Source organism: Lonchura striata, chromosome 11 (assembly GCF_046129695.1).
Source record: "Lonchura striata isolate bLonStr1 chromosome 11, bLonStr1.mat, whole genome shotgun sequence".
NCBI lineage: Eukaryota > Metazoa > Chordata > Aves > Passeriformes > Estrildidae > Lonchura > Lonchura striata.
In genome coordinates, this window is record NC_134613.1 from 16,090,439 (window position 1) to 16,105,431 (window position 14,993).

General features: G+C 42.3%; 2 protein-coding genes across 9 annotated transcripts in view; both read right to left on the reverse strand.

The window, feature by feature from the left end:
* CEMIP (cell migration inducing hyaluronidase 1) overlaps window positions 1-14,993 on the reverse strand; it is a 101,107-nt gene that overhangs the window by 67,193 nt on the left and 18,921 nt on the right. The gene's annotated exons all lie outside the window — the stretch shown is intronic.
* Window positions 1-14,993, reverse strand: part of LOC144246952 (uncharacterized) — a 42,908-nt gene that overhangs the window by 10,217 nt on the left and 17,698 nt on the right. For 3 of the 7 annotated variants that reach the window (XR_013340675.1, XR_013340672.1, XR_013340674.1), the window contains exon 10: window positions 9,633-9,827. The exons of 1 other annotated variant lie outside the window; for it this stretch is intronic. The gene's annotated coding sequence lies outside the window, so the exon portion shown is untranslated. Of the gene's footprint in view, window positions 1-3,307; window positions 3,346-8,866; window positions 9,000-9,632; window positions 9,828-14,993 lie in introns of those variants that run through there. 3 more of the 7 variants (XR_013340673.1, XR_013340676.1, XR_013340677.1) reach the window with 2 other exon arrangements.

The following is a 14,993-nucleotide window of genomic DNA, read 5'->3' on the forward strand; positions in this document are numbered from 1 at the left end:
AAAACCTTCCAGGATTTAAATGTATTCTTTGAACTACCTGCATTCCTGGTAAAAATGGAAAATATAAATTTGGCTTAGAGAAAGGAAGCACCACGTTCATCATCTGCCTCTCTGCATTCTACAAAGCTCAGGAAGTCAATTTTTTTCCAAAGAATTCCCTGAAGTGACCCACCACCCATCCCTGCCTGCAGAGCAATAAATGAGGGGAAACCAGTTCATTGTGGTGAAATCAGGGGGTCTGCATGCCTGGACCTTTACTTTGCTTTACATATGGACAGCAATAAAGAAAAGCTATTTCAACCTTTTTCTGTTTTTTTCATCAAAACAAAACAAAGCTATCTACAGGATGGAAGAGGGGACAGGCTGTTCTAAAATAATAAATCAAAGCCACACAGAGACCCATCAGCTTAAGCCAGATACTGCCCTCTAGATTTTAACCAGCTCCAGCTGTGTCATAACACTGCACAGCTCAAAAACGGATATATTTTCAGATGATCTGGCCTCCGACTAGAGGAAATGAAAGAAATGCACCAGAGCCATATTCGTGGAATATTTTTAGGATGGAGTCCCAAGATATTTGGCTGTTTCATAAGGGCAATTTGCATTGCGTTAGCACATTTCATCCCCTGAAGTCACCATCACAAAAAGAGCTTGTCACTCCCCCAGATGCTGGGAACCAGCTTTGGTGCTGTACTACACTGACTGCCACCTCCCTGAGGAATGAGAAAGGCTTTAGAAAAGGAAACTAGAGGGTGAAAGAATTAAAAAAAACCCACACACACACAAAAAAAAAAAGAAAAACCACAGCTGTGACCATCTTAAGTTGCCAGGTCATTTGGGAATAGGAGTGCTGCAGTCTAGGATGCATGTGAGCAGGCTGAATGAAGCAATGACATCAATTACACCAGGACTGAAAAGATCAAATGAAAAGCACCTAATTTGGAGTTTGTGGAGGAAGAGATGGAAATAACTGCCTTCCCACAACAAAGGGCTTGGGAAGAGTTGCGAGAAGCAAAGGTATTAGAACTTATCCTCTATGTAAATATTGGAAAGATTAAGGGGGTTATTTTCTCTTTAAATTAGTGGTATTTAACAGTTTCCTATTTAGTTCTGCACTTCTGTTTCTTCAGCTTGTACAAAAGCCACTCTAAGCCCTGCAAAATACCTGTGTGTGTGGCTGAGCTGGGCTGCAGCAGCTGCAGGAGAAGCAGAGGAGGAGATGTCAGCACGGCTGTGGGAGGGGTCCTGTGGCTCTGCCTGCAGCTGGGGGAGATCCCTGTGCTCCAGCCACTGCCAAAGCTGAGGGAGAGATGCAGCCCCAGGAGAGGAGCTGTGATCAGGCACGGGCTGTCTGGGGCATGGAGTTCAAAAAAAAACACGGATGTGTGTGTGTCTTCCTCAGCCCTAGCAAGTAGTGAAAACACCGAATTAATGGGAGAACCCAAAATATAAATTCAAAGTGATTTTAGAGCCCTACTTGAAGGCTGGGGGAACATGTAGCTTTAGATGCTTTTGTGCTTAAGAACCAGCACAAACAAAGGAGGCAAACACACTTAAAACACAAGGGACAGAGGTCAGACTTGATAAATAAAATGCCAGCAATACACAGGACCACTTTTGTGTCTTCTGCTTTCATTCTTAGGAGTTTCTTGCAAGAAAAACAAATGAAAATATTTTTAGGTAGAAACTTTCCAATTTAAATAAAAGTAATACTAATATGTGTAGAAAACTAACTTAAGCTATTTAAAGTATTTGCACCCCAAAACTAAGTAATTGTGTTCACAACCTTTTCTACTGTAAAGGTTCATTTCACTTTATAGATAAGGAACATTTTTCTTTCTTTTTCACATTCATGTTCCTAATCAGGCCAGCATTCTTTTATGCTTTTACCAAAAAATTTGGTCTTTGAAGGAGGAAAGCTTAATATACACTCACAAAAAGTCACTGTTTAGTGGGTCCCAGCTGTTTCAAACATTACTTTGAAAATGTTTGAGATCTGCTGACATCAGACCGTATAAAACCTAACATTCTGCCCCTCTGTTACTGTCATTCAACAATCCCCACAGTGCACTTCATGCATTTTTAGTATTGTGTTTATCCTGCTTGTTTTCTTTTGGAAATGGTTGGACAAAACAAACCCAAGAAGTCTTTGGGGTTTTTCACCAAGATATTGGCATTTGCAGTTCTGGCTCTTTCAGGTAAAGCAAAAACATCAGACAAAGTGTTTAAAAAGTGTTCTGTTTTGGCAATGAGCAGGGATAAGCAAAAGCATAAAAAGGACAAGAGAAAGTCAAAAAAGCAGGCAAGAGGTTTCCTGTTCCTGAACATGTGGGAGATAGAGATCTGCACGTACACTATCCATACCTCATTTACAAGCCTCAGAACACTCCTCCAGTTCAACCCTGAACTCTCAGAAGCAAAGACACTCAGAGAAATGTGATCAAACAGGCAAAGGAGGGGAGACTTCCCTGAGTGGTGGGATGGAAAGCAAGTCACGTAACTTGGAGGTGAGATTTGGCTGGAATAAAGACACAAAAAGTGCATGTCTGGGGCTCTGACTGCCTGGGAGAGGATGGATAACACTTGTTCAATATTGTGAGCAACACACAGTATTGGGTATGTCAGGTGCAGTATGAGTCCTGGGCAAATGGGTATCATCTAGTGCTGGGGTTTCTGGTTATCCTGGATGTCAAGCCTGGCTGGATTTTAGTAAAGGGAACCTCTAAGCTGATGAATGTTTTTCTAGAAAACAGCCCTACCATGTTTATTGACATGGTGTGTCACGTAGCTGATGAACATGGAAGGGCACAGTCCAAATCCTGACCTCACTGATGAAAATCTGGGGTAAACTAACGAGGGAATGCCATAGAGTACAACTGAAAATTACGTATTTTTTTCCTTGTGCTTGAAAAAACAAGAGAGTTCCATCCAGTGAGTCAGTCTCCCCCAACTGTTATTACTCCTATTTAAAAACAACCCCTCTGACATTTTGGTCAACATCTACGTGAGCTGAACTTTCAAAGGGAGTGAGTGAACTGGGAATTTAAAACTTTCCTGTTCATAATATGGGAACCAAGCAGAAATCCCCACATGCTGCTTTGGTAAGTTTGTCTCTTACAGACAGAAGTTGAAACTTCAAAGGACCATAAAAAGCACACAGCCCCTGTTTAGCCTCCAACCCATCCCAAGAGTCAATCACAGGAGGTCAGTGCTTCTTGCTCTCAGTCAGGATACAGCTGGTTTTTCTCCCAAAAAATTTCTCCCAACTCACCCAGCACTTGGCTGCATCTCCTCTGGCACAAAACCTGCTTTCAGGACAGGTCACCCCATCTTCAGTCAGCAGCACTGGTGAGGAAAGAGGAGTGAAAAATGCCCACACATTTCCCTGGTGCTGAGAGGAGCAGAGAAAGGGCTGCAAGGGATCTGGCCGTGTCTCTGCCCCTCTCTCCCAGCTCAAGCTGCTTTCCTTGAACCCCCATTCCCCACCAGCTCCCTGCAGCTGTCACTCACTCCTCTTTTCTTAGATTTTGGCTTTTTTTAAAAAGTTTTCTGCCTTCAGCTCAAGCCCAGTAAACACACCCAACCCCCACAATGACAAACATGGCTGTTGGGTGAACATCCAGCCAATGTTTTCAGGGCTTGTTAGTGAGGATAGCCTCTTCTGGAGAACTGCTCTTTGCAGGGGTTGTAACAAGTCAGGTGTGTGTTTAGCTAGCTAGAGTGTTGGGATTTAAATGCCTTTCCTAAATACTGCTATTTAGGAAATGCCATTAAAAATTCAAAAGCGTAGACCATATCTTAATATAAATTAATTTTTTTATCCACATCTCCTTAGGCAAAAAGAATGATTTTTGGTTTTGTGAAGCTCAACAAATTACAGGAGGGATCCTGCCCTGAGGTACAGATCTGCTGATCCTCATGAAACCAAGGTCTGACTCGGGCAGCATTTGGTTTGCAGACAAATGTATTCAAGCAAAAATAAGAACTTCCTGCATTTAAACACAGTACATCATTTTATCATCTCTTTTCCCACCCTACATGTTTCATGGAAGAATCACATGCCAGTTCAGTTCCTATCTTTTTAATGTCTTCCCAAGTTCTCTATCACAGACTGTTGTGTATTTTGTATTTTCCTGCTGCTGTGCCTTGGATGCACATCAGGTCAGGAGATGCTCCCTCAAGAAGGGTAAAAGCAGGGAAAACCCCTCAGGTTTCATATGCCAGGCTGCAAAGTGACAAGCTGCCTGGTTTGCCCCAGCCACCTGGGACTGTCTGATGCTGAGATTGCTCCAATTCCTGCTGTAATGTGATCATCTCAGGCAGGAGGTGTTTCCTCAGAGTCACCTTGTTAATCCCAGCTGCAGAGGACAGAGAGCAGCAGGGGAGGAGGCAAGCAGGGAAAACTGCAGGGCTTTAGGATGGCTCAGGCAGGGCAGTGCCAGGCTTCACCCAGCTGCACTGGGTGTGCAACCTGCACCCCGGTGTTCTGCTCCAGCTTCTTTCCAATTATAAAAACAAATGTATATAAATCTTATGGCTTCCATCCATGGGTTGATCTGTGGGTAGTTTAAAGGATTTAAATAGACAGGAGGGAATTCAAAGAGATCTGCTGACTTCTGTGTTGTGTGGATGATTAACTCTGAATCACAGATGTTATCAGGAGGGGCAGGTTATGAAACCCAAGTAGCACTTTGCTTTGTTATTATTGGAAATAGTGGTGGTGTTCCTTGTATTGTATCCAGATCCAGGGGATGGAGGGGTCAGAACTCGTGCACATACAAGAACAAGAAAGCATTCACAGCCTTAAACTGTGAGCTCCACTTTGAAATACTAATTATGCCTTCCTGAGCATTATCAATCTGGGAAGCAAGAGGAAAAGCTAATCTGAAAATGAAACAATTTAGGAAATATCTCTAAACTGGGCAAGACTGCAACAAGCACATTCTAGCCTTGTCTTGTTATCTTTGTTTTTCTCCAGACCTTATCACCGCTAAGGAATTTAATCACAAAAATGACAAGTAGCTGAAAGTATGAATCAGAATGGCATTGAATAATAAGCCATAGGAAAAGATCTACCTACACAGCCTTGGCAAATACAAATATAATGAGTCCCCCAGAGTCTGAGTGCAGACTTGGGCTGTGTAAGTTTCCTTGCAGTGAAATCTCCATCTCTGGATGGGTTGCAGCCTCCTGAAGGCTTTGTGTCACACAAAGTCAAAAAGGTTTTTAAAGATTTTTAAAGAAAGGTTTAGACACAAGCTCGTCCTGGGCTCTTGAATTTTCAGATAATTAAGATTGCCCACTAGTGAACATGATAACAGGCCCCTGCACAGGTCTTCAGCCCATGAAATAGAGGAGTTGAGCAGTGAACCTGTGCCCATCCCTGCACAAGCACCACAGCAGGGAAAGGCTGAGCACATGCCTGAGCACTCACATGGGCATCTGCCCTTTGTTTGCTGTTGACAAGAAATTTGGCCCTCCCCTCCCTGTTTTTTTTTAATGAGACTCTCATAAGGATCCAGCTGCTTCATCAAGGCACCAAAGGACACTGTACACCTCACTGTGCACCTGCAGGCACTTTTCCCTGAATTCTCCCTGTCAAACCACGGCAGAGAGCCCTCACAAGGAAAACCCTTCCCTATGAGCCTTAGCAGACCACGTGTAAAGGTATTTCCCTGTTCTCACTAACAGCAAGGAATGCTTCATCTAACTGCCACTGCTTTCAGGCTGCCTCAAGAACATGACTTATTACACTATACTTCAGAAATGTGCTTTGAAGAGATATAATTCTTATCTTCAGATGTGCTGATAGCACAAAGAAGCCTGCCTGACTTACTGAACAGCCCTGTGCCTTTGATAATAGTATTTGCCTTTGCTTAGAAAATTTGCACAGGCACAATGCCTGGGTCATTAAATTGAAGGATTAAATTTCTGACTTTGATTGCTCCGTGAAATGCCAATCTTTGTACTGCTCTCCAGCACCCAAAAGAACGCAATTACTCGCAACCAAATAATGTTTTCCATCCTCTCCTCCAGGCTTGCCAGCCTCTCCTCCATCTTGTAACAAGCCTGATGTTCTCTATGGACCTTTGTGTTTCAGGACAATAATTTTGAGGAAAGCCCTTAATAAGTCTTACAGACAATTCCCAAACTTCTGTGAAGCAGGAAAAATTACCAACACCCCCCCCAAAAAAACCACGCCCAAAAACCTCACAGCCAACACAACCCTCCCAAAATTTAAAAAAAAAAAATTAACCAAACAAACAAAAGAAAAGGAAAAATACAAACAGCCTGGAGAGGGTGAAATAATGGAAACCACTCCAACAAAAAGATAAAACTCACGGGGAAGGTATCTGAAGGAACATAAGAGTTTTCTGCCCTGAAAGAAACCCTCAGCAGATCTGGACTGATTCTGGAGCACGCTTCATTGCTAGGCATTCAAATTCCAGCCTGTGCTCTCCTGTTCTCCTGCCAAAACATTCAGAGTTACTTGCCCTGCACTGCCCCTTTCCAGAAGCATCAATACCCATCCTCCTGCTCCTCCTCACAGGGAAACTCCCAGGCATGAGACAACTCTTATCTGTAGCTTAATCAGGCATTTCTGCTGAGCCTGCAATGTTCCCCAGCAGCCTGAAAACACAACCTGCAGCTCTCCACCACGGCTTCATGTTTGCCCATCAGTCAATGAGAGACACAGAGCCCCCGACAGACACAAACCACTCCATCTCTGCCTGGGAGCAACGCTGGGCTGCAAGTCAGCACTGGAAGTGTAGTTTGATGGAAGTAAAGAAATGGAATTATTACTGTAAACTTGGTGTGAATCAGTGGGAGGAAGGCACAGGTACTCTAGGAAGGGAAAGAGGGAGGAAAGGGAGGAAGGAAGGAAGGAAGGAAGGGCACACCAGAAAGATGAAGATCTCTGGCTGTGCTGTAAGTGGTGTCCTCCTCTGCTGAGCAAACCCACCCGAGCGGTGCCTCTGAGCTCACTGGACAAGATTCACAGCTCACAGTGCTGCCAATTTCAGCTGATTCATGTGAATTCATCCCCACCAGCTCCTGCCCACCCCAGGAATCTGGGTGTTCCAGCCTTCTCACAGATGTCTGGACTGGCACAAGATCTACTGGCTCTTTCTACCATGCCTCAGAGGCAGGGAAAGTGTTAATCATGCAAGTATCCAGCATTAATGCTATCCAAATCCTGGTACACATCTCCCTGTCAAATTCTTTATTTCCCCTCTGACCTTCCTTTAGCCAGCCTGGTGCAGGTCACTCTGGAAGCGTGAGGGCAGGCTGCAGGGGCAGCATCCCGGGTACAGCCATCCATCAGCTCACACTGACAGGACTGCAAACACTTTAACTCTTTTCTGACATTATTAACCCTAGAAGATTGCTCTTAAAGTTCATCCAAATGTGATTTCATTTGCATCTCGTGTTTGGCACCGATGCTGCTATATTAAGAGAACATTTTTTGAAGATTATGCAGTATTTTGAATTTTTAAAGAACAGATAAAACATAAAGCCACTTGAAACAGGTAGAAGTCTGGTTTTATATCTCTGATTACTCTGGGCTCCACAATCTGAGATTTCATTCATTCCAGAAATCATTGGAATACAATGCTGAGTAGAGGTCATACATGAAATTGCTTAGGCAGACACTTATCTTCCTTCAAACTCCTAAAACCACTTTTTCTCCTTAATTCCTTCACTATTCCATGGGAATCTCATTTCTCCATATTTTTCCATGCAGTCTGGAGATTTCACTATTGTATCAGCCTTAAGTCTCACACTAGTGAGCATCCAGCATACTTGAGGTGTAGACAGAGCAGCCACAAAATTCATTCCCAATTATTTCTTAGCAAGATGCTCTAAATGAAATGAAGTAGAATTGTGGTTTTCCTTTGTTACAGTTTATTTCTTGCTTATGATTCTTCAAAACAGCTACCTTGCCAACAATTTCTGGATCAGAAAACTCTACAAACCTTTGCCCAGTTCAAATAACTGGTTTCGTACAAGACAAAAGGAGCCACAACCACATTGTGGTTTCCAATAGTAAAATGTAGTTAAATGGATGTTTGAACAAGAGCTAAAGTTAAAGCTCAATTTTACCAAAGCCCTGGTGCTGCCTTCAAATTTAAATTCACGCTTGAAGTTTGTGGGCCAAAGCTTTGGCAAGTGTGAGCTGGCCATCAGTGACTTGGCAGAAGATTTAGCTCTGCAATAGCAAGGAGAGAGCTCACCATTTAAGACAGATAATAATTGCAAAACTCAGGTTGTCCATGAGCAACTAGTAGGTTTCCCTCTTCCTTAAAGTGCACAAAGATGTATTAATACAGAAAAAAGTGATTTAATTCTGACAATTCTCCTGTGACAGGAGTGTCCAGACACTGATCATGCAGCAACTCAGTCACAGCCTTACAGCTACTCCATGTGTAAATCCAGAGGCCCAGCTGTGTGTCACTCTGGAATGGGCATGTATAAAGAGGAAACACTGCCCTTCTCAGGTGCATTCCCATGGGCCTTCCTAATGGCATCAAAGGACAAGATCTTTAGATTTTTTTCAGCTCCAAAGTTCAGAGGAACTCAATAGAGCTCAAGCTTTGGCCAAAACTATCCTACCCAAAGCCACAGCAGGGACACTGCCAGAGGAGCAGTGTATGGGTGTGGGGTTTGGATAACACTGGAGGGACTTGGGAGCCCTCCAGGTTTACCAGCAGAACATGCCACTGCACGTCCTCAGTGCCTTTGCCTTCTTTCATGCCAACTATCTCAAACCTGCTTTGGCAACCTGGGCCTCTATTGTGTGTAATCAGGTCAGGTTTCACTTGCAAACCTCTGGGTTTTTACCACAGTGTGTTTTTAACAATACCTGAGGACTCAGACAAACTGCAGAAGCTGAGGTGATGGCCAGGCTTTCTTGTGGTGCTCATCCCTTGCAGCATCTCCTCTGTGCACCATGGCAATGCCCACCCCTGCTGAGCTGACTGGGTTGCAGGACTCTCCTAGCAGTGGAACCAGTGCAAAGCAAAAGTAATTTCACTAAACTAAGAGCAGCACTAAAAACCATAAATTAAATCAAGCAAAATGAAGAAGATTGCAAGGGGAAAAGCAGCATCTGAAATGGATATGCCCTGTCTTTATACAAGGTTAAGAAAACATGGAAATATATACAGCACAGCCTGCAATCTTGCTGTGCTGAGACCTAACATTTTAAACCTTTACTTAGAAAGACACAATAATTCCAGTGCTGTTTGGATTACAGAAGATGCAAAGTTTTGTGCACATTCTGATGCATTTCTGCACTTTATATATATGGGAGATAAATTATGTGAGCAGTGACTAGTACAAATAAATGAACCAGAGCCAGAGCTCTTCTGGAGGGATTTCAGGGACAGCAGGCCAGGACTTACTTGGATTCTATTTCAAAACTTTCTGGAAAGAGAAACCTCTGCACATCAAAAAAGCTGAAATAGAGTGAAAGCAGAAGCATCTCTTTGCATCAGTTAGTGTCAAGCTTTAAAACTTTGCTTCCACACTCTCAGAAATTGCTGATACCTATCATGAACATTTTGGGAAAATGATGAAGCTCCAGACCTTTGAAAAACTGAACATTTTCTATCAACATAGGGCAGTACCTGTTGAAGTTGCTGGGGTCCAGGGTGATGTTTTCAGGTACTCTGCCATTCCACTGGAGGATTTAATCCTGCTGGAGCATGACAACAGGCTTGGCAGTGTTGGTACCTGCCTGGCAGCCACATGGGATGGGAAGGGAATGCTGCTCTGGCAGTGAGAATGGTCAGGTTCTTGGGGCATCTGGACTAGATGTGAAGCTGAGGGTGAAAGGAAAATGAGAAACATATCCATTAAACCAGGCAGGCACAGCCATAACATGTGCATTTGATCATCATTGCCTGTAAATTGTTTCTGCCAATGAAGAGTTCAGAACATTTGGAAAGTCACTGAAACATTTCCAGTTCAAATAAAAAGGTAAACCAGAAATAGCATCTGCAGCCATCCATGGGGACACCATGAAGTGAGATATGAGATATACAGTGCCATAAAAATGTTCACTATTCAAAGTCTTTAGGGAGAAGGGTAATCAAGGAAGCATCACAAAGTAACTCCTTTTTATGAATTCAAATAAGTGTGCTTTAAAAACAGGCTTATTCCATTGAAAATACAGAAAACTGAAGTTATTTCAATGGGCTTTGGACTAGGCCCAGTTATCTAATAGAATCCACATCTTTGCTCTCAAGTAGCAGACTAGGCTGAAATTCTGGGGGCTAAAACTTGATGTCCTGACTATATGACCTTATAGAGTAAATACCAAAGTCAAGGCTTCAGCAAATCTCTTCTTTCAGGGACCAGGAGATGCCTCTGACCTGTAGCTCAACTCTACAGACCAAGTACAAAACCACACTCCAGCTGTGTGCTTTTTCTGCCCTGCCATCACTCAAAGGCAAATTCATGTGGCAAACATTAGTTTGAAGGCTGAATGTATGACACTGCCCTGCTTTCCACCATGTGAAATTCCAGTGCAAAAGGAGGATGCATAGCTAGTCATACAAATCTGTCTCTGCATGCAGGGCTGTTTCAGGCAGCTTGTCATGTTCCCTAAGGGTTTCAGATGCACAAAGGACAAACGAGGACATCTATAATCATGCTGCCTTCACTCTTCTACAGTGTAGAATAACACTCTTTGCATCAAGAACTTGAAACATCCAACATAGAAATCCCTGGTAGCTCACAAATGTCTAAACTTCTACACAAGCATCCATCCATCAAAATTATTTTTAAACTCAATTTGTGTCTTTGAGGTAGATCTGAATGGAAGCAGTAGTTTCTTATCAGATTTAATTTTGCAAGGATACGAGTGCAGCCAAGACTAGCAGAGAGGTTAAAACTCCATCTATCAAGATATCTGCCTGCTAAAGCAGGGCACTCACAACTCCAGATCTGCTTATCCTCCTCTCGTCTACAGAAACTGAAATCTCTGCAAAACCAACTATCTCTCACTGGTTTGTATGTGGGCTTATTTTAGTTAGGGATTCATGTGAGTTCAGCCTAGCTCCAGTTGCATGCTCAGAAAGATCTTGCTGCTGTTCCTGCTCCTGGTGTTGATTTTGAGCTCCTAAGGATCTCCAATAGATGGACCACATTTGCCTACCCTTCCTCTCACCCCTGGATCCAGCAGCCTCATGCTGAATGCTTAAATTAAACATTTGGGTCTCATGCCAAAGGAGAAGTCCAAAAGTGGTTGTGAAAGTTTCTCAGATATTCAGTCCACTCCTCCTTTCACACCATTAGACTTCAATGATGAGAAGCTATTCTGAGTGGTATCTGCAGATACTGGAAAATTAAAGTGGATCCAGAATGACATTAACATCAATTTTTCCTGATGACTGAAACTATTGATCAAGTAATTCACTCCCAACAACATCTCTGGACAGTAACCCATTTGCTCATTCTTGATGGATCAAGAAAGACTGAATTATTTAACAATCTGATACAAAAAAGCCTTTTTCATCTATGAAACCAAGAAGAAAAAACTATTTTTCATTCAAATTCAAACCATGGTTGGAAAGCCAATAACACACAACACAATAACCCTCATTTCAATCTCACTTGGCCCCATCAGGATGGGGTAGTGCTGAGGTCAGAGCAGGGAATCCATCAGGTACATTCAGACCTGAAATCCCATTAGTGTATTAATTTTTCTCAATCCAAACAGCATTTTCTAATGAAAACCAGTTGGAATGAACACTTATACTACAAAATTAAATACACCAATGAAAAGCCAAGAAAGGAAGGAGATGCATTCAATGAGTCCCAAAGATTCCTAGATTACAGGTTACCAAGAACAAAAGATTCCTATGTGCTTTAAGCTATTTGTGTAAAGATTAAAAAAAAAAAAAAAAAAAGGGAGTGAGAGAGCTTTGCATGGCTTAAGCTGCTTGCTATTATGAATGAACCCAAAGAAGTGCTGGAATAGTTTACAGAATGCGTCAATAAGGTGATGAGGAAAGGAAGTCAGGGATTTGTTGGTAGCATTTTCCTCCAGGTGTGTAGGGAGCAAGTCACAGGTCTGACATTAAGAATAATGATCACAGCTGTTTGGAGAATGAAATGGTGATAACTAAAACAAGGGGAAATGCCACATATGCATTATAGAAACGTTGTAAATTAACTTGTAAATTACTTGTAGAGTGTCATTTGGTGTCCTACAGTGACAGTGGCCACTGAGTGAATGCTCTCCAGAACTGCAAAACAGCAAGAGTGTGATTTTCAGTCCCATAAAAATACAACAGTATATCTGACAGATCTTTGAACATGTTTCTTACTAAAATAGGCTACAGCCCTGATGAAGAAATCCAGATCCTATGTGAGGAGACCATTTTGCCCATGTGGAACATTACTAAGTCAACAGGAATGAAAAATTAATCCACTTTCTAGAATAAAAAAATCCATCTTCCTTAGAACCACTTCCATAATTTCTGGTTACTTCTATCAAAATCTCTAAAAGAAAATGGGTCACAAAGAGACTTTAAAAAAAAGAAGAGAAGTGGTGACAAATTAATGTGGTAGGACTTCTCCTACTGGTTAAAACATAAAATGTGAGGCTTCTAATTGCTTGGGTGGTTTAATGGAAATAGTTGTCATTTTAGCTGCTTGACACTTCATGCTGAAGAGATGTGTCAGATTGCCCCATGCTTACATGGCAATTTTCCCAAATAGATTGTGAAACTGAGAAGATAAGGTCTTTACAATTCAGAGGGATCTGCTATTCAACTGGAGAGCAAGTATGAAGATAAGCAACATGCCAAGCATTGGAAATGGCAATCTTGATTTCTCAGGAATGGTTTTCTTACTTTCTTGTTTCATTACTCTTGCTTTTGTCCTGTCATGCTGTCAGCTGTCATGCTGGGGCAAAAAAGGAAAGATCAAAACATACCTTCTCCCTTTCTGGTTGACTGACTGTTCAAAAAAATGTTAGTATCTTTGGGAAAAACATTTTCTCGATGAAAATTCCAAGTGAAGGCTTTAAAATTCTTGCAGAAAGAAAAAAATGTAGCTTTCTTTCTCTAAGACATTCTGGGATGTCACTGGCATGAGGAAAACTACTTTGATTTTGAACTGATGTGCATCAGAAATCCAAACTAAATCTCTTTATCCAAATACAGACACCATGAACTATAAAACATCTTGCAGGTTTTTCCTTCTTCCCAGTGTGTGAGGTGCTGATAATACTCAAGCACCACAGATGTCCTGGGGCTGTACAATTTCCTGTGGCTGGGAAACCACTGCTCACTACCTCCTGTACCTCTGGCTTGCTTTACGTTTAAGAGCATCAGAACCAAATCCAGCCACAGAGACACTGAGACCACAGAAGCAGCTGAAGATGTAAAACCCAGAGATGAAGGATCAGCCCAATTGCAAACATTCACTGCAAGAACAGAGTTAACAAAAATGGAATCACTTATATTTCAGCCAACAGTAATTAAGGAGTGACTAAGTGAACAGGTGTAAAATCAACAGCATTTCCAACAGTATTTTAGAATTGCAAGGCATCAGTTATTTTAAATTCAAAACTGTAACTAATTTGGCTTTGTGGCAGTCTCTTACAACTGTCTAACACCCTTTTAAGCTTATAAAAGAAAACAGCACATACTGCCAAAAATTCTGCTTATTTTAATAAAGACTAATACCAAAAAAGAGAAGTTTCACACAAGAGGAGCTCCCCTGATGTGCTGCTGTGAAATCTGCAGACAAACAGTAAATGCACAGCTTCAACTGCCCAGTTGAACCAAAGCAATTGTCTTATAATTTATATATAAATCAAAAAAGGTTTAGGAATCTCATTTACATTGTAACAAGTACTGCAGGTGTCAAAGAGTCTCCAGTTCTGTGCCACTGGAAATCTCACACACCTATGTGGAGAGAACGATGAAGCCTCTCCCTACATTTTTCCTTCTTTATTGGCCTTTGCAACAGCTGAAAATCAGGTTGATGGGACACCAAGGACCTTGGTGCCCCAATGGTGAAGTCTGAGTGACTCAGAGACTGCCAGAAGATGTGGTGCTGACAGCTCTTGTGACTTCCCTGTGACTTTCCCTCTATTTAGTGTTCCTCCTTTAAATAAGCCTTGCTTTATTTACATTACAACATGGGAGTCTCAGCTGTCACTGGAGAGCAAAGGAGTTGGTCCTGTTTGGACAACAACAAACCTACAGATTGCAGAATCAAAAAGGGAGAACTAAAAGCCTGGTAGTTCTTGCTTAGTGAATTGCATGATTTTAAGATGGTCCCCAAACCATGAGGCATTACTGAGTGCTCCTTGCTGAAGGAAGCCCTTGGACACCACAGGGGGAATGAGATTTGATGCTCCTTGGAGACGCTGAGGAGGAAGGACCACAAACCAGCCACAGAGGGTGGGAATGTCAGCCTGAGCTGCTGGATTAAAACACCCCCAGGAAAGCCCATCCCCAAGATTTTTGGATCTAGAAACAATGCCAGAGAAATTGGTTTTCCCCAGGCGTTTCCTTTCTTGGGCAAATTACATCCAGGAGAAGAGGGGCATGAAATGGGAATGAAAGAAACCAAGCAGAAAGGAATTAACTGTACTCTAGGCACTTAGCTCAGAAAGGATTTGCCTGCAATGTTAGCTGAAGGACTTGGATCTCAGTTTCCCATGCCAAGTAGCCCATCCCTAGACTGACTGCCTTGGGCTCCATTCAGCAGTAACACAGGAGTCACTATTTCCTTCAGCTGAAAGGATATTTTCACCTGCTTGCACTAGGGGAGAATACAAGTTCTTGTCTACCAGAGCAACATGAAAAGGAACAGAAAAACAGATTTTGTCATAAAGTTGTTAAGATCAAAGCAAACCATCTTTCTCCATAATTGGATTCACTCTTTTGGGCTTTTCCTCTGAAGTATGACACTCAGAATTAAGCAGACAAACAAGCCACCAGTTAGAAAGGGTGCTGAGAGTCAGA